At 41.4% G+C, this 16230-nt stretch overlaps 2 pseudogenes; one reads left to right on the top strand and one right to left on the bottom strand.

Annotated features, from left to right (window-relative positions):
• Positions 1-5719: 5719 nt before the first annotated feature.
• LOC144318686 (creatine kinase B-type pseudogene) lies at positions 5720-8582 on the bottom strand (annotated as a pseudogene).
• Positions 8583-10040: 1458 nt separating this feature from the next.
• On the top strand, positions 10041-11821 carry LOC144318677 (alpha-enolase pseudogene; annotated as a pseudogene).
• Positions 11822-16230: the final 4409 nt, after the last annotated feature.

Genomic DNA, 16230 nt, shown 5'->3' with positions numbered 1-16230 from the left:
AAAAAAAAAAGGTAAAAGCTAAAAAGACTTGGAACCAGATGAAAAGACAGCAATGTAATTAATCTGGTCTTACTAGGACAATTTATAGTATATTTGGTGTGTTCAGTTTTCTGAAAAGGAAGGCACAATGTAGCTAATAGTCATAGAGAATTGGAAATGTGCCAATAATTTTACTTATAGATTCTTATTTATTCTCTCTGAATTTTATAAGTTGTATAATCCTTCTATTTTACAAATGAGAATACTGATCATCAAAGGGATTAAATAACTCGTTCAAAGCCTCTCAAATAAAAGCAGAAGAGCAGATTTCCATTTAAGATTTTGCCCAACATCTCCACTCATCCTTTTTCACTGTGATGTGTCTTCAATACAGTAACAAGAAGGAACTAATAAGGTATTTAGCATCTCTGCTCTAATAGCTGGAATAAATTGAACCAGACAATGGTTATTAAAACCAATGACAAAGATCTGATACCACCAGTAAGTGAGAGAATAGTGACTCAGTTTTTTAAAGGGCAGCACTCAAAAATGCAACTGTAAGAATTTTTGTCTCTTTACATCCTTATACTCTTTATTTCCTAAAAAGAAAATGAAACTTATATATTTTTAAATCTAAAAACCTATTTCTATTTAAAAGGAAATTAGAAATAATAGTAAATGAAGCAACATGTTTTTATGTTGCTTATGCAAAAAGCAGTTCTAAGATATAAAAGAACATTCAATACAATTTTTTTGGGGGGGTCACAGGATAAAGTCTGTATTTCTTTCCCAAGAGACCTGATTTTGTCTCTTTTGCAATAAATCAGTAAATTTGTCATAATCTGGCCTCTTTGTAGACTTCTTAGACTGGTTCCTACTCCTTCTAGGAGCTGCTTCCTTCTGCTGGGAAGCTGCTTATTTTAACCAACCACTTCATCTCCAATACTCAAATAGATTATTTCTTTAGATAATCTGCTCTGCTCTGATTATATGCTAGTCTTGCTGGCTAGGAGTGATGATGATGATGATGATGGCGATGCTGATAATGATGTTAACAACAACAATAACAAATAAGGAGAAAAGACATTTAGTACTTACTTTCTAAAAGGAACCCCTAAAAGCACTTTGCATGTATCAACTAATGTAACCTCAAAACAACAACATGATATAGGTGCTATTATTTTCATCTTCATTTTAGAGATGAGAAAACAGAGGCACAAGAAGATTAAGTAAGTTTCCCAGGTGCACACAACCAGAAGGAGTGGGACATGAACTTACACAAGACACCCTAGGATTACTGCCTATGCTCTCATCCACAAAGCCAGACTGTGCGTGAAGATGGCTGTACATCTTTGATGGGGTCTGATCTGATTCCTGTTAATTTTGCTGTTTCAGCACTCAGAGGGCAATTTTATTATGAAGAGGGTAGACAGAGGCTCAACTTCTCATAGGTGCCAAATACCGACAATTTAATGACCAAATTTTCAGAGGCATGTAGTCGGGGCAAGTGATGCATTAATGGATGTTTATGTCAATTTCAAGGTTAAAAGACTGTTTAGAACTCTGCATAATTTGGTTTAGAAGCATAAAATGTGGGGATATTTTGGACATTTTGTTGGTTTGTGGAACAAGGCATGAGAGTGATCGAGATTAGAAAGTCTTTCTCTATATGTATGGAGAGAAAGAGACCGAGACAGAGAGACAGAGAAAGTCCATACCTGAAATAAATCTGCCATCCCTGAGCTGCCGTAAAAGTCTGGCAACTGATCCTAATTGAAGGTAAAATGCCATAGGAGAATTAAGAAAACTTTTTAGTGTATATCCTGAAATCTCAGCCATTGTTGTGTGATAGAACTTTGTTTACATGATCCCCCAATCATAGCAATATAAAAACTTTGTATTATATTTTTTAGTGAAGTTTCATTTTAGTATTTCTTATACTTTGTTATTCCCTAAGGGAAAGAAAAAGGAAAGAAAATGAAGGGGCACCTTTTATTCCTATAGTATCCTAACAGAATTTCCCTATTAAGTTATGTGGAATTGAAATTATATTTGCCCAAAGAAAATTGAAGAAAACGCAAAATTCATTACAAAGAATGTGAATATTAAAAACTGAAATAATGATACTAACCTGGAATGCAGAAACCATGAACCTCATAATCATTAATTTCCTGTGTTTCAGATGGTATTTGTTATTGCCTTTCTGGGGCAGAGCCTCATGAGACACAGTGATAGAGCTGACTGATTAGTCTTTCTGAATGGTTTACATGTAAACCTCTTCCTTCAGTTTAGGTCTATCATTACTGTTTATGAAGCCAATTTTTCTCTCCCTTTTGGCTTTAGGTTTTGTTTTTTACCCTAAAACCCATTGTATCAAGTATATTCTTAATTGTTACCTGCCATGTTGATCTTTTTGTGGTTGATTTCAAGTATTTCCATCAATGGACATGGTGTTTTTTGGGAAAATGCCTAAACTCTGTGATTATGGAGAAGGTTAGAGCATTTTCCTTTAAATAAAACTATTTCAGTTCTATAATCTTTCAACTTCCTAATTTTACCCCTAAATAAAAAGTGTATCAGTGTATAATGTATCACACTAGTTTATGGTGGGTAGGAATATACTCACTTTCTTAATCAAATATGAGTCCCCAAATTATGTATGTCTAAGTAATATTCCTCAGATCTATCATAGTGCCGAAGTTTCCAAGTTATAATTAAAAGTTAACATAATTGCCTTTTATCAAAGTTAATTTTAAGAGATGACTTAATATAACAAATTTTCAAATTGTTGGAGGCTTTATTTTCAAAGTTACAACTTATTATATGATTTCAGTTTCCATTTTTGAAGATATAAAGAATTAAGACAAAAATTGTCAAAAAAAAATTGTCTCTCCTGTTAAGCCTTTTGACCAAGGTATCATTTTCCCCTAAGACATAGCTGTACAGGGATCCCTGGGTGGCGCAGCAGTTTGGCTCCTGCCTTTGGCCCAGGGCACGATCCTGGAGACCCGGGATTGAATCCCACATCGGGCTCCCGGTGCATGGAGCCTGCTTCTCCCTCTGCCTGTGTCTCTGCCTCTCTCTCTCTCTCTCTCTCTCTCTCTCTGTGACTATCATAAATAAATAAATTTTAAAAAAAGACATAGCTGTACAATTCCTTAATAGGAATATTCCAAGTCATAGAATATTGGAAAGTCCTCTCTATGGTGTTGGATATTTCTAGGAATATCTGTTTTCATCATACACTTATATACAATTCTTCTAATATCATCTTTCTTATACTCTGCATACTTAGAAACAATAACATTTTTACTGTTTCCTTAAAAAAAGCTTTTCTTGAATTTTAGTAACTTTTATTCAAAATTTTGAAGGTCATAGAAATGGTTTAAATTATGCTGACAAAGCCTTTTGTAATCTTATTGTCTTACCCTTTGACCCTAGGTGGCTTCAAGAGCTCCAGATTTTTTTTTCTGTTATGGGGAGAAACTTAGCTTTGCATGTTTCTTATTCCTGATATGAATGACCCAGCCTGTCAACATGTTCTATAGAACAAAAGACTTTCCATTATTAGAGTTTCACTTTTGTCAAAAGGAATTGAAGTTACAGATCCTAAATTATTTTTCTTCCTGTTGCTCATAATGCTTATTTTTATTATATATTTAGAACTGTGTGATCTGGGATGCCTGAGTGGCTTAGCAGCTAAGCATCTGCCTTGGGTTCAGAGTGTGATCCTGGAGTCCTGAGATGGAGTCCCACATAGGGCTCCCTGCAGGGAGCCTGCTTCTCCCTCTGCCTATGTCTCTGCCTTTCTCTGTGTGTCTCTCATGGATAAATAAATAAAATCTTAAAAAAAAAAGAACTATGTAATCAAACTAGTTCTCTTTTTGTCTTTGATTTTCGGAAAGCTCGAAGCTAAATAAATAGATTTCTTAATCCATGCTTGTATTTTCATCTTCTTCCTGCTTTATTACAAGATTCCTATGGTTTTGTCTCATCTAAATTGCTTTATTTTTTAAAATTTTTTAAAGATTTGAGTTGTTTTAGAGATAGAGCATGAGTGTGAGTGGGGGTGGAGGTGGGGGAGGAGCAGAGGAAGGGGCAAGCAGATTCCATGCAGAGCACAGAGCCAGACAGGGGACTCAGTCCCCTAACCCCAAGATCATAACCTGAGCTAAAACTAAGAATCAGTCACTTAACCAATTGAGCCACCCAGGTACCCCTAAATTGCTTTATTTTTATTTTAAGTGGCTCGACTACTTTTTAAAAAGTAACGAGTTATTAATAATTTTCTCTTGTTTTTGTGTATATGAACATATTCATACATACTTTTTCATGTATAAGCATATAGGTGTACATATATGTGTGTGTATATATATGTTGGAATATACATATATTCCAAGAACTTTTTCAATCTCTCTCATATAGGTTAAAATGCTATCCATGCTATCTTATCACTGTGAATCCTTTTGTGCTATTTCAGTTACCATTTGGGGAGCATTTTGTAAAAAGTATTTAGAAGCTCAATGTGACACCTGGTGAATAGGTGAACTCAGATTCATAAAAGAATCTTGTCCTGGGGCTTCCAAGGCCCATTACACTTCTTAGTTGGATAAAATGACTTATGGTCAAGATCAGATTTAAGAAAGTAGCGTTCTGGAGAGTGACACCAGCAAGATGGTGGAATAGGAGTTTTCTACCCTCTTCCCCACTAAACCAAATCCAAAACCAAAACCAAACCAAACCAAACCAAAACAAAACAAAACAAAACAAAACAAAACAAAAACAAAGAAACAAACAAACAAAAACCCACTGATTTTGACAATCATCCACCCAGAAGAGTAATTTTGTCCGAGTGAAAGAGTCCATCAGAAAAGTTCTAGTATACCACTGGAGCAAAAAAGTCTGAGATTAGACATTTAATAGGGTAAGAGGAACAGTTTCACTTTACTTCCACCACCCATACCCCAAAGTGGCACAGCTCAGGGCCAAGACAGATGCTTTGACCTATGATTACTCCCATAGGGGAAAGTGAGAGCGTGTGAGTGAATGCCTGGCTTCCCAGGTGTGTGCGATGCTGCCAAAGAGGCCCAATTCTTTCTCACCTGATTCAGAATATTAAGTTTATCCACATGACTGAAAGGCAGGGAAAGGCTGGGAGTACAGCAGGCGAGGCTCAGAATTCATCAGACAAGTGGACTGTACTAACTGTTTCATGCACTCCATGAGGAAGCCTGCCCATCAGCTGCTAGGGATACCTCACCAACAGACTGCCCCTATCAAATGGCTCACAGGCATATCCAGTGTTCTGCATGCCTCACTCCCACCTATACACATATCCCATGGTTGGATCCCTGTGCAGACCCCAGAGGGCAATGAATATGAATCTTTGTAGACAGGTAGTGAGCATGCACATAAGGTTGGCCCAACCCAGTGGGATTGGGAGAAAGCACACAAATTTGAGCATTCTGCACACCCTAGAGTAAGTAAACAGGATACTGTCAGCATCCAAACTGGCTTTGTAGGATCAAGAGAAGTACAATCTTAAGAGTCACCCTATCCCCACCCAGAGGGAACAAGAAGTGTGAAGCAGGAGTATCCACAGAAAGGTCTTAGAAAGCCTCAGAATCTCCAGCAGGGCTGACAGGTGAAAGTATTCTTCTCCTGAAGCCAGTCAATAAAGGAGACTGGAGGAAGTGACTGCCTCTTTATTTTTATTTTATTTATTTTTATTTTTTGGAGACTGGTAGCAGGCGGAAACTCTAGTTTATTTCAGCATCAGCAACATCTTAGCCATCACAAAAATAAACTCTACCAAGGGCGACAGAAATCTCTACAGCAGGGCTAAGGGCTCAGCCGCCAAGTGGCGAACATCAGAGGGGTACATGGCGGGCACTGCCTGGGCAATAAGGGAGGAAGCAGGGGGGCTGGTGGTGGTGGCAGATGCGGGTTGGGGCCTCACTTCTGGGCAGGCACGAGGTCATCAGTGGCCTGGCCCTGCTCCAGCCGCTGCTCCATCTCGATGAGCAGCTTCACACCATCCACCACGTGTACCAGCTCCACCACTGAGAAGCCCAGGTGGTCTGCGCGTTGGAGACCTCAAAGACGCCCCCCACAGCAGCTGTGGCCACACCACCTGTGCCTCCTTTCTGAAGCCGCAGACACTTGAGCACCTCCGGGAACTTCCCATGCTTGCCCAGGTGGGGCAGCTTGATGTGCACACCTGCCCGCAGGCCTGTGCCCAGGTTGGATGGGCAGGTGAGGATGTAGCCCAGGTGAGGGTTCCACATGAATTCGTAATTCTTCGACTTGAAAAGTGTTTCAATCTGGGCGAGGCCGTTGTGAACACCTCCTTCATGTTGCCCCCTTTCTGCCTGGAGATGACCCGCAGATGGTCTTCCTCGTTGATCCACACCAGGAAGGTCTTCTCGTCGCTGTGTCAGATGCCGCGGGCATCCGGCCAGTCGTGGGCCATGCCCGAGGCCAGGAGCAGGGGCGACACGGGCTCATCGTCGATGAGCTGCTGCTGCTCCGCCTGGGTCATGCTCTTGAGCGCGCAGTACCGGCCGGCCAGGTCACGGGCCAGGCTCCACAGAGCTTCCACGGCGAGCTGCTGGAGGGCACGGCGCTCCCCGCGGCCGCAGTGCGGGGGAGGCAGAAGGCGCGGACGCTGCGGCCCGTGCGCACCCGCCAGCTCAGCACATAGTTGGGGTCCCGGTCGTCGCCGCCCTGCAGGTTGTCGGGGTTGAGGTCGGTCTTGTGCTCGTCGCTGGGCTTGTAGCCGCCGGGCCGGTCCTCGAGGATGGGGTCAAAGAGCTCCTTGCACATGTCATAGGACTCCTCGTCACCTGCCACGCAGCCCACGGTCATGATGTAGGGGTGGGTGGCCCGGGTTGTCCACGCCGGTCTGGATGACGACGCCCAGAGGATGCTTGCTCTTGGCGCGCAGCTCCGCATAGAGCTCGGGGGTCCGCACCCTGGTCATGTGGTTGTTGTGGCCGCTGAGGTCGGGGAGCGCATCCTCGGCGGAAGCGGAGCTTCAACGTGTCGTGGCTGTTGGAGGAGGGCATGGCCGCGGCAGCGGGTGGCAGGCGGCAGCGCGGGGAAGGGGCAGTCGGTCTGTCGGCAGCTCGGGGAACTGACTGCCTCTTTAAATGTGAAGATAGCAATGTCAGATTTCAAGGAGCATGAAAAATCAAGGAAACATGACACCACCAAAGGAGTACAATAATTTTTCAGTAATGGGCCCCAAAGAATTGGGAGATCTACAGTATGTCAGACATGGAATTTGAAATAGTTGTTTTAAGGCAGCCCAATGAACTACAAGAAAACACAAAAAAGAGAACAAAATCAGGAAGGAGAAAATGAGAAGTTTAACAGAGAAATAGGAATAATAAGAAAGAACCAAATTCTGGAGCTCAATAGAATGAATGAATTGAAAAATGAAATACTGTCAATATCAGGACACCTGGTGGCTCAGTGGTCGAGTGTCTGCCTTCAGCTCAGGCTGTGATCTCAGACTTCTGGGATTGAGTCCTGTATCCAGCATCCTGCAGGATCCTACAGGCATCCTGCCTCTGCCTATGTCTCTGCCTCTCTCTCTGTGTCTATCATGAATAAATAAATAAAATCTTTTAAAAAAAGAAAGAGCATCAATATCAAAACTTGTTTAAGCAACAGAAAGCATTTGTGAACTCAAAGACAAGTCATTCGAAATTATTTTGTCAGATAACAAAGGAAAAAGAATGAAAAAGTGTGAAGAAAGTCTATGTGGTTTATGGGATATCAACAAGGGAAAGAATATACATATTGTGGGAGTTCCAGAAGGAGAAGAGATGGAGAAAGGGGTAAAAAAGATTACTTAAAAAAATAATGTCTGAAAATTTCCCAAATCTTGGGAGAGATGTGGTCCATGTTCATGAAGCTTTCCTCCTATAAGAGGAATAAACAAGGCTAGAAAGAAGTGGGAATGAGATGAGTGGGTGGCATGATTGTAAAGTTGCATTGAAAACCTTCCTGTCTTTAGCCGTTTCTCAGAAGGGGCCATTAATAAGAGTCATTCTGCATTTCAGTGCTGCTTAAACTTAGGGGCAAGACAAAGTTCAGGGATCTGAAAAGAAGGAAAGAAGCCTGACTAAAATCTGATCAAGTCAAATGATCAGGTATTCAGCTGAGTCAATGGGGATAAACAGTTCAGCTAATCATTTATGAGATGAGACTGGAAATTTGAAAGGTCTATGTGAGGCCTTGTCATAGGCAATCAGGGGGCATCTGTGAGTCTTATCTAAGTCACATGCAGAAGGTGGTTCTTTGCAGTTAGTTGTTTCCCAGAACCCAAAAGTGTGGAGGACTTCTTAAGTATCGTTCTTTCTTCAGGATCACAGGTCTCAGTGAAATTCAACATTGTCAGGGGTTATTGGAATGTGGAATTCTCTGTAAAGATGTGGATCGGAGTTCTACTAAATTGTGGAAGCTACTATACTGCCAGAAGACCGTGAGTCTAACCTTTTAAAAATCCCCTTTGACTCATAAAACTATAAAACAACTCTTCATATTCCACATTTGCATGAGCAAGAAACAGCCAGCAGAAATTGTACGGTTTCTAAGTTGTACATTGGTCCCAATTTCCACTTCAAATATGGCCATGGAAGATATGAATGAGGCAGAACCTCAGACTGTTCTGAGCCTGAGTTCGTGGAGAATAATGAACAAGATCGAAGAGTCCTGGGCTATTTAAGGAACTACCCTCAAGGTAGGGGGCCTTTACAGTTGCTGTCAATGAAACCACCACCCCCTCCGCTTTTTTTATAGTTTTCATTGTGAGTATCCTGCATCTGCTCTATTCTTGTCTAATGGTAAATCCATAGAAACTTGCAGATAGCTTGTTCTTTTAGATCTAAGGCTACTAGACCTTGAGAAGGCAGGTCTAGATGATGGTAAGGACTATGCAACTCCTGGAGATCCTGGACTTTGAGTTGAATGGAGGGAGAGAAGTGGGTTGCCTCCCTTGGGTAATGGAGTGTATGTACTGTGCTTGGGGAGAAGGGTATGGATAGTTGAGAAGAGATGCTGACTGTGTCACATATGACTAGCTTTCAATCGTAGATTCTTCTGCAGAGTTTGTTTGTTGCTGGAAAGTGACTTCTCAGCTAGAGATTCTTGTTCCCACTACTCTGTTTGCATATAACTGGTCTCAAATGACTAGCAGTGACCAACGGAATGTGAATCTCTCTATACAAAGCAAAACAACTTCCTTTCCAAAAATCAGAAAGTGAGCATCCCAATGTCCAAAACTTGAAAGCAAATGAAATAAAACAAGCTGCTTTGGATATATATGCTAAAGGCAGAAGTTGGGGAAAGGGGCTAATACACTAAATGTCAGTAGTTGGATTACATGCTTTAGTGACATCTCCTTTAAACAGAACCAAAACTTATACAGATGAATAAGTTTAGGCTCAGGGAAGCTAATAACTTGCTCAAGGTCAAAATAGAACTAAGAAGTGGAATTAATTTTCAAACTCAAATACATTTTAACACCATACTGTTTCCAGCTAAAAATTTCCAGCTATCATATACAGCATTTCTTCTCTATAATTGCCATCATCTTTATCATTGTTGTCATCATCATCATCATCTGATTATCATTACTATCATTATCATCCCACTTAGCATTTATGGTGTACCTATTGTATGACCAGAACTGAACTAGGTATTTGCCATGAACTATCTTTAACTCTTTATCAAGCACATTTTTATCCCACTTATAATCTACTGAGCTCCTATTATAAGCCAAGTACTATTCTACTTGCTTGGCATACTTATTTCCAGGCTTCACAGCAATCCTCTGAGTTAAGTAATTATTATTCCTTTTTTCCTGAAGCAGAAACAGGTTCAGAGATATTAAGAAACCAAACAGAGTTCACACACTCTGAAATAGAGTTCCTCTTGGCTTTTTGGCATAAAGCCAAGATAGTATTCAAACTCTTCAATATGTGTGCTACATCATATTTTTTTCAGAAATCTTCCTCATCTATATATTTTTAAAGATTTATTTATTGAGCTTCGGGTCCTCGGAGCATCCAGACCACGCAGCTTAACGCTCGTCCTTGGTCCCTGTGGCATCCTCTGCTTTTTTCCCGGGCAGCGCTATCAGCGGCCAGAAAGTCACCATGTCTATTCTCAAGATCCACGCCAGGGAGATCTTTGACTCTCGCAGGAACCCCACTGCTGAGGTTGACCTCTACACCTCCAAAGGTCTCTTCAGAGCTGCTGTGCCCAGTGGTGCCTCCACTGGTATCTACGAGGCCCTCAAGCTCCGGGACAATGACAAGACACGCTACATGGGGAAAGGTGTCTCAAAGGCTGTTGAGCATATCAATAAAACTATTGCACCTGCCCTGATTAGCAAGAAAGTGAACGTTGTGGAGCAGGAAAAGATTGACAAACTGATGATCGAGATGGATGGGACAGAGAATAAATCTAAATTTGGTGCAAACGCCATTCTGGGAGTGTCCCTGGCTATCTGCAAGGCAGGGGCTGTTGAGAAGGGGGTGTCCCTGTACTGCCACATTGCTGATTTGGCTGGCAATTCTGAAGTTATCCTGCCAGTTCCGGCTTTCAGTGTCATCAACGGTGGTTCCCATGCTGGCAACAAGCTGGCCATGTAGGAGTTCATGATCCTTCCCATCGGTGCAGCGAACTTCAAGGAGGCCATGCGCATCGGAGCAGAGGTTTATCATAACCTGAAGAATGTCATCAAGGAGAAATATGGAAAAGATGCCACCAATGTGGGCGATGAAGGTGGATTTGCTCCTAATATCCTGGAGAACAAAGAAGCTCTGGAACTGCTGAAGAATGCCATCGGGAAGGCTGGCTACACCGATAAGGTGGTCATCGGCATGGACGTAGCTGCTTCCGAGTTCTTCAGGTCTGGGAAGTATGACCTGGACTTCAAGTCCCCTGATGACCCCAACAGGTACATCACTCCTGACCAGCTGGCTGACCTCTACAAGTCCTTCATCAGGGACTACCCAGTGGTGTCTATCGAAGACCCCTTCGACCAGGATGACTGGGAAGCTTGGCAGAAGTTCACTGCCAGCGCTGGAATCCAGGTGGTGGGGGATGATCTCACCGTGACCAACCCAAAGCGGATTTCCAAGGCTGTGGGTGAGAAATCGTGCAACTGCCTCCTGCTTAAAGTGAACCAGATTGACTCTGTGACCGAGTCTCTTCAGGCGTGCAAACTGGCCCAGTCCAATGGGTGGGGCATCATGGTGTCGCATCGCTCCGGGGAGACCGAAGATACTTTCATTGCTGACCTGGTGGTGGGACTCTGCACTGGGCAGATCAAGACGGGTGCACCATGCAGATCTGAGCGCTTGGCCAAGTACAACCAGATCCTCAGAATTGAAGAGGAATTGGGTAGCAAGGCCAAGTTTGCCGGCAGAAGCTTCAGAAACCCCCTTGCCCAGTAAGGTCCAGGTGGCGCACCCTATGGTCCTGAGTCGGCTCGTTAGACCTCTGCTCCCCCAGGGCAGCTCAAGGCCCCCAGCCCAAAGTGGCAGGGCCCTGTGCTAGTTAGCTGCCCTCTCCCTTCCTGGTGATATTCTCAAAGCTTCCTTAGAATTGCTACAGAAGCCAGACTTGACCATCTGGAACCCTGCTGGGAACCCTAGCTCTCTAATCATGTGATTGGTCCAAATCATTGCTTTCTCACCTCACTTCCACCAAGCATCTGGAGCCAGGTCTGTCTATGTAATAATCTCAGGGTGTCCACAGGCAAGATCCCCAGTGGTTTTATGTGCAGAATAAAAAGGCCTCAGTGACCCATAGGAAAAAAAAAAAAAAAGATTTATTTATTTATTTATTTATTTATTCATTCATTCATTCATTCATGAGAGACACAGAGAGAGAGAGAGAGAGAGAGAGAGGCGCAGAGACATAGGCAGAGAGAGAAGCAGGTTCCATGCAGGGAACCCGATGTGGAACTTGATCCCAGGACTCAGGATCATGCCCTGGACCAAAGGCAGGCACTCAACTGCTGAGCCACCCAGGCATCCCTTTTTTATTTTTTTCCTTTCTCATCTATTGCATTATTTGATCCCCATAAGAATTCTTAATGTAAGTAATTCTGAAGATGAGAAGATGAATTGCATAGAAGTGACAGGACTCCAGCCTCAAACTGTCATGGCAGAAGTGCTGAAGCTTGAATGTGCCTCTCATTGCAGTTGCTTTCTACTCCTTCACAAGGCCTACTTTCAGTGGCAGCCTTCACCACCTGACCAATTGTGTCCCATTGTTCAAATACAAGTGAAAATGATAACCAATATATCCCATTGACCAGAAATTGGAAGCTGAGCTTTGCTTTTCTAGTTTGGAGGAGACAATTTTCTAAAGAAGCATCATTTTACTACCTCTCGATACCAGACATAGCTTAGTTTAACTAATGCTTTTGAAGGGAGGTTTAAATTAGAGATTACTAATTTTGACCAAATGTGAGGGGTGAAAAGAAAGTAAAATTACATATGACAAAAGGGATATATGCTTTTAACTCTCACAAAAGAAACCTTATTTGCTTTTGCTATTGACTCCTACTCCTCACCACCCTATATGATGATCCATAGAACCTGAGTGGGCCTGAGATTACCTTAGTGTATACCACTGACTAGGACTCAGAATTTGGAGGTCTCTAGCTCTATATGCTCTTACCCAACTCTGAAACAAAATGTTGCTTCCTCAATTGTATTTATGGTTTTATACTGAAATTCTCTGTGATGACAATCAAATGAAGGATAGAATTTAGAAGTGGTGGTGGGAGGGGGCAATTGTGTATTCTTACTTTGTATCATATATGTATTGGATTTGCATATGATGATTCTGAGGCAAACAAGGCTTCCCCTTGTCTTCCAGGGTGGAGAGGTTGCAGAGGAGAACCAACTTAAAGATGCTTCTTTAAGACCTTAGGAATAAGGCATGTTGACCATAAATCTTTGGAGGGATGTTGGCTGCAGGTTTAATTTCTGAAGATATGTGTATCTGTTTGGAATGCATTATTAGTATATTCCTAACCACTTTTGTGTCAGCTCAGTGGTATGAAACCATTAGGACAATTCCAGAAAGTCCATTTTATGTTGGTCAGCTGAGAAGGTAGGAGTTTGGTGATCAAGATTATCAAAGGAGCCCACAAACCCTGCAGGTATTCCTTAAAAAATGATGTGTATGGCACAATTCTGGGGCAAAGAATGCCCTGTCTAAGCAAATTTGTACTAATTTTGTAACCCCTTCCACCAAGACAGGAAACGTGGCATTGCGAATCTATTTCTTTCTATCCCTAGAAAAGGGAGGGAATAACATCATGTGTGGGGACGGGGGAGATAGACGATGAGCACAACAAAAAAGGCAGCCCACAGTCTGGAACGCGAATGCCATAAATTCACAAGTAAAGCATTATTAAAAATTTCCAGCCCCATAAATGCTGCCATTAATCACTTTCAAATTAACCTGATGTGAGTTAAATTATTGCAAGTTCCTGTGTAAATTAAATCATTATTAGTTGCAGGCTTTTTTTCTTTTTGGTATAGGCAGCAGCTGAGAAGTAAGGGTTGGGGAGGCCTACTGGTTTCAATTTACAAAAGAAGGTTTGGGGGAAAAAGATTTTTGCTTGATTACAAGACCAAAACCACTTCACAATATAATATCACAATAATTGTAGCCATATATCATAACATGTCATAAGTCCAGGACAAAGCTCAGCCGCCTTTCGTAAGTGGCTGCCAAGAAGGCCAGAAAAGCGAGTGAATGAGGTAATGGATTTCTTTCCCCTCATTCCACTAGAGAGCAGTGTTCTTTTGTACAAATCAGGTAGGTTGTTTCCTGCAAAGAACCTGCGAAGAAAATCTTCTACATAAGAGAAGTTTTTGTAGCAGCAGAAAGGCTTCTCACTTGCTATAAAGCTATGCATTCTGAATAAAAGCTAAAGACAGTATTTTTCCAGTAAAGGTCACTTTTATTTTCATAGGTATATTTCTATATATATACTTTTCTATACCTATACTTTTTTTTTTCATATGGAAAAGGAGTTGGCCATTTAAAAATAGAGCATGTAAACTATCTTTTACATCTTACAGTAAACTTTTTCAGATGACATTCTCCTGCCAAAACAGATGTCAGTAATCAAATTGTAGTTCCTTTTCTGGGTAAAACAAGGATATAAATAACTTTTAAAAAAATACCTATACCACTTCAGGAGACAATAAACAACTCTTGTCAGGAATAGGAATAAATGCAGACAAAAGGAAGAGTGAAGAGAGAAGGAATACAAGTGTGTTCTGAAAAGTGTTCTGACCCCTTCTTTTATGTGTTAACTCATTATACTGCCAGTGCCTTTATTACTGTTGTGGAGAACAGCAAGTTTGCATGATAGGCATTTGTGTGCTTCTCTAAGAGAAAATATTCTGTCATAGGCAATTTGGCTACAAGTCCTTGATGAATCAGTTGACATTCCAAGAAGCTCATGGCCGCGCTAACAATAGTTGCAGTTTACCTCCTCATTTCAGATTGTGTAAATATATTTCTAACCCTTCAGCCTCAAGCATGTGGAAAACAGGCAAAGCAAAACTAGTGAGTTTATGTGTATGTGTGTCTGTAACTGGCTGCTTTTCTTGTTCAATAAGAATTAAATTACTGGGTAATTTTGGTTTCTTCTAGAAGGAAATGAATATGCTCTTAAGTATTTAGAATCACTAGAGAGCCTTTTAGGCATTCCTGGATACAAATCAGTGTCACCTGAAGTGTGGTTTCCTTATGCATTCAGCCCCATTTTTCTCCATTTGCTCTTAGTATTATTTTTTTCATACACTGCATCACTTTGCTATTTCCTCTTCCTAAACACACTGAACAATATCATTTGTAGGCAAAAATATCTTGGGAGAAAATAAATGGGAAAAAATCTGAGGCCTGACAAATGACAATAGTAAAGGCTCTTCAGAGTATTCACTGTGTTAATTTAGAGAAATTGGAGCATATAAAGTGTCAAGTCTGACATCAGCAAATCCTAGGATTTATTAGGGCCTGCTCATCTTTGCCAGTGTGATGTACTTTTTGACACAGTAGACATAGGGAATTTAATATTCCTTGACCAAAATAAACTTGGGCTCCCTGAATTACAAATCCAGGTATCTTGAAGAACCGTGTTCCACATAAGATCTGGCACATAGACGATGCTGAATAAACAGGGCTGAATACATGAGTGATTGAAATGCAGAGAGAAAGTAATAAATCCCTCCATTCCAATCAGGTTTAATGCCAAAGGCTTAGGATTCAGCTACAACAAAGAGCTTTGCTTATATCACAAAACTCCACACATCTAATAATTAGATATCAAGAATAGTGCAGAGGACTTCACAGGGGCTCTATACACAGATGGACCTGGGTTTGAACCCTGGCTCTACCACATATTTTGTGTGTCACATGGTGCCAAGCTCTCTAAGCCTTATCTTCAGCATTTATACAGGCAGCAAAATTATTAATCCTTCCCTTCCAAAAGTAGGTGGATGACAGGTAATGTTGCTTTGCTTAAAACAGACACTTGAAAATAGAAGAAAATCGATCTAGATAACGAGGTGACCCAGCCAGTAGCATAATCTCTCACTTTTAAATGAAATCTTTTGATTAGGTCAAATTATCTGAATAGTCCAGGGGAAATATTAAAGACTAGAATTTCTTGGCCACAAACACATTTTAGTCCTCCTGGGAAGAAAAGTCACCTAAGTAAATAATTAAGTGAACATTTGATTTGAAATCTCTTGAATATCTCAGCCCAAGAGCAGAAGAAAACAGACTATTTCTAAAGTTTGTTGGATTTGGAATAAATGCTTTGTGAAGCACTTAACAAATTGTAAATGCATATACCCATTTGGGAGGGCAAGTTGGCAATATATTCAAGAGCCTTAGAGGGATCCCTGGGTGGCGCAGCAGTTTGGCGCCTGCCTTTGGCCCAGGGCGTGATCCTGGAGACCCGGGATCGAATCCCACATCAGGCTCCCGGTGCATGGAGCCTGCTTCTCCCTCTGCCTGTGTCTCTGCCTCTCTCTCTCTCTCTGTGACTATCATAAAAAATAAATAAATAAAATATTAAAAAAAAAAAGAGCCTTAGAAATATTCATGAACTTTGAGATTGTAATGCCATACCAAGGAATCCATCCCAGGGAAATAACAATCTGAGATATACAGTCAAAAGTTTACATACAAGACTGT

The sequence above is a fragment of the Canis aureus genome, chromosome 1, assembly GCF_053574225.1.
Source record: "Canis aureus isolate CA01 chromosome 1, VMU_Caureus_v.1.0, whole genome shotgun sequence".
NCBI lineage: Eukaryota > Metazoa > Chordata > Mammalia > Carnivora > Canidae > Canis > Canis aureus.
The sequence above is the reverse complement of the archived record's forward strand: the minus strand, read 5'-3'. Positions and strand labels throughout refer to the sequence as shown.